This window comes from Adiantum capillus-veneris, chromosome 3 (assembly GCF_014529385.1).
Source record: "Adiantum capillus-veneris isolate H3 chromosome 3, ASM1452938v2, whole genome shotgun sequence".
Lineage (NCBI taxonomy): Eukaryota > Viridiplantae > Streptophyta > Polypodiopsida > Polypodiales > Pteridaceae > Adiantum > Adiantum capillus-veneris.
The window spans coordinates 87,385,153-87,389,409 of NC_140933.1; positions in this window are offsets into that span (position 1 = coordinate 87,385,153).

Here is a 4,257-nt window from a genome sequence, read left to right on the forward strand (position 1 = left end):
ATTCAGTGGAGAAGGAGATGCTAGAAAGCATATGGAAGTCTTTGAACATGTGTGCGATTCCTTGGAAGAGCACAATGAGCTACATAAGTGTAAGGCTTTGAGTTCGACCCTAAGCGGAAAGGCTGGAGATTGGTATAGAACCTTAAGAGTAGAAGAGAAAACGATCTACTCTACTCTTAGGAGACTGTTCTTAAAAGAATACATACGAGAGGGAGTACTTTGGGGTGTAGCCTCTCAGCTCCAGAAAGCCCAACTAGAAGAAGGTGAATCCGTGAGAGACTTCATTAGTCGCCTAAAGAATTTGAATTCTCGATGCAATCCAAACGAGTGATTCAACAACAACCAATTGCTCGATAGATTCATTAGGGGACTACGACATGAAAGTATCTATAATGGCCTCGTCATTAGAGGTATCACTACTTGGGAAGCAGTCACCATGAATGCAATCCAATTGGAGGATAATTTAATGATTGCAGGAGAAAGAGTGTCTGCCGAGCCGAAGTCTAGTAGCTCACAAGCATCAGGGCATGAGCCAATGAAGATAAAGCCAATCGTGAAAGAGCAAACGATATCTGAGATGACTCTGGCAGATCTCACCAAGGCCATCCAAGAAAGCCTTAGGGGTAATCATGCTCCACAAAACACTCATATGTATCCAAGAAGGGAGAAACAATGGTGCTCAATTTGCTTGGGCCCACATACTACGAGTGAATGCCCTACTTTCAGAGTAAAGTTTAACGGGACTTGTAACGCGTGTGGTAGGTATGGCCATCAAGCGAAGGATTGCCTAATGCTTAAACGCATCATGGAAAATAGACCGCCTATAGCTTGGGCAGACTCACCTCGAGTTCCTGCATTGATGCCTACCCCACCCATGGAGCAACAGTTTCCATTACAGCACATGGTGCCTAGAACCCAAAATGTGGTCCAAACCACACCATTGCCACCTCCAGTGCTAGGACCGCAACCCCCTCATCCAAGAGTTACACCTATGAACCAAATAGGTTGCGAGTCATCTAGTACTTATGTAGATTGCAAAGAGGACATAGACTCTAGTATCACCTATGGAGTCGACATGCTTGAGGAGTGTCCCATGACTATATGGAAGACCATTGGGGACAAATCAAACCGGTATATCAAGCTACTGCGCTAGCAGCAAGAGGCCAAAAGATTAATAGTTTTGCCAGGAGACCACCTTTTCAGTGCTATGAATGTGGTGGACCACATCGAGTAGCTGAGTGCCCCATTAGAATGCAAAAGTATGCTGCACTAATGCAAACAAGTCAAGGGAGTGCATTGGCAATGCCAATACTCACTTGTAATCGTTGTGGCATAGATCATTTGATCGCTCAGTGTCCTAACAATCCAAACGCACCAAAAATCACACCATTGAACATAATAGAGATTGTTGATGAGACACCACCAACTATAAACATAGCACCGGTGAATGCACTCACACGGTCGATGCTCCAAAAGCAAAATTACATCCTCGAAGAGAGAGATGCTGCATCCATTGGCCGAGCGAGAAAGAAGAAAACACGAAGAAAGAAATTCCTTAATGCTTCTAGCTCAAAACCTAGTTCAAAGACTAACATAGGGACAGGAGAGGATCCCGTGTATATGAATGACCCTGAGGATGACTCAGATTCGATAGAGACCACGGAGACCAAAACTGTTACTACAAAGGAAAAAGCCAGTGAGGAGGATCACGAGAGGGAATTACGACGAACACCAAAAGAGTATTCAAAGTTAAACCACCCAGTTGCGAACCCCCAAGATAAGCCACGAGAGACAAAAAATGAGGATTGCAAGAGAAAGATTGGAACCTATCCAAACCCAACAGTGGAAATTGAACGAGTCCAACAACTGAGGGGTTTGGTGGAAGAAACTCAACGAACATTAGAACCTGAACCCAAACATATCCAGATGTCGGGCACAGTGTTTCCCACACAAGTTCAACCTCACAAGAACTACAGGTCGTTAGCTATACCCAGTATCATTCAGGAAGAGAGTGAGGGTAGGACATCTGAAAGTGGACACACACCTTTCCTACTAGAGAGAATGTTCAATGAGGGAATGCCCGACCCCCTTGAGGAAGTGGAGATTCCATCTTCACCATTCTCTTGTCAGGGTCCTACGTCCCACAAGATGCCATTAAATGTTGCCAAGCTAATGGATTTCATGTCCTCAGAAACACGTACGACTATCATATCTAAGTTATACGGAGATCCAGAATTATTCCTAGCACTGCGAGCGCTTCTCAATGGAGAATTACAAGCCGGATTACCACAGTTTGCACATATGAACAAACTTGACTCGGTGATGAATGATGAGGAACATTTAGCACCACCATCTGACCTAGCGGGACATGAATCTGTAATTGAAATACCCGTTAACAAGTTGGGGCATTACTTTGAAGGTGATGAATCTAATGCTACTCTACCAATCACTACTAAAGGATTAACTGTAAAGGGGGTCCTTGATGGTGGTGCGAGAGTCAGCATGGTGACAAAGAGTTGTTGGGAGTCTATGGGGCGACCTCACCTTGAAGCCACAAGCGTAGTGGTAAAAATGGCTAATGGATCTATTGTTACGCCTATTGGAATGCTAAAGGATCTCAGGATCAAGGTCTTGGGACACAAGGTAAGGCAAACTTTCATTGTTATGGATTTTTCCAAGCATCGTATGTCATTTGAGATGATCTTAGGGCGTCCATTCATGAGGGAAGCAAAAACGGTGCATGACTGGTCCAAAAACCACGTCTACTTACAGTTCCAAGACTCTGTCATTCAAGTTGATCTTTTAAGTGGTCGAATGCATCCTCTAGGAAATAAATTCATCATTGATAATCGATCAGACACAACAATTCACTCAGCTCCATTACAGTATTGTTACACGTGTAACGAAGACACGGATATTGGGGAGAACTCTCCTTATATGGATATCCTACCCGGAATGGCTGAGTCAGACAATGTCGATTGGGTACACCTAGCGGCAACTATAGATACATGGGGAGCTAGAGGAACAACCTGGGTAACACCAAATGGGGAAGAGATACCACACATTGCACCAGTAAACATGTTAGGTGTAACGCATGTAACATCCGATGATAAGAAAGAGGTACACCTACCTCAGAGTGAAACTGATGATTCCTCAAAGGCTTCAGGCCAATACACATCGGAAACGGAATCTCAGGAAGAAATGGATTCAGAACTTGAGGAAACATCGAGTGAACTAAGTATAGAAAATAAATACTCAAGGCCTAGTACGACCGTCTATGGTAATTTATATGAGAGTGAAGAAGATACAAGCGAAGACCTATCAGGCGAGTCGAGTTCAAACATTTACCAAAATCAAAACCTTAACAAGAAACAAAGGTCATATAAGAGACGACGATATCGAGCAAATGTGAGAGCTAGGATAAACAAGGAAAGATCTATTGTAGAATGGCTTAGCTATCTAGGGGCATGTGATGCTCATCGAAAGCTAGTAGACAATTGGGGTGAACATCTCCAGAGTGTCATGTGGTGCAGCCCGCGACCCATTGACCTCGCTCAATTGGAGGTTATAGAGCCGAAATTGAGTCGAACTATAAGAAGACGTCAAAACCGAGAGTTAGCTCAACAACAAAAGGAGGCAGAACTAAAAGAAAGGTCTCTGTCAGGACAAGAGCCTGCTGAATTACATACAACTCCTGAACATTTTAAATCTTATACCACGGGGGAGCGAAAGGTTGTGTATGCCAAAGCCCAACGAATACCTACCAATGGAAGCAGTGGAGTCTATGATGGTCCAGCGGTAGTTAAAGAGATAGAATTAGCAGAACCAAGTGAGGAGTCTAAACCAGTCTTTATTGCTCAAGACCTTACCGAAACTGAAGAGGCTGTACTTAAGGAGCTCCTCAAGGAATACAAGGATATCTTTGCTTCGACATATCATGACATGAAGGGCGTTCCACCTTCTGTGGTGCAACATACAATTCCCATGATCAACACTGCTAAACCCGTCCAGCAACGACCGTATCCAATGAATCCTAAGTACGCCAAAATTGTACAAGGGGAGATTGAAAAACTTATCCAATGTGGATTCATATACCCTATTGAGCACTCAGAATGGGTTTCTCCAATAGTCATTGTGCCAAAAAAGAATGGTAAACTAAGAGTGTGCGTGGACCTCAAGAAAGTTAATGCAGCTACTAGGAGAGATCATGCACACTCCTAGTGCTTGAAAGAGTTGCGGGCAAGGAAGCTTATAGCT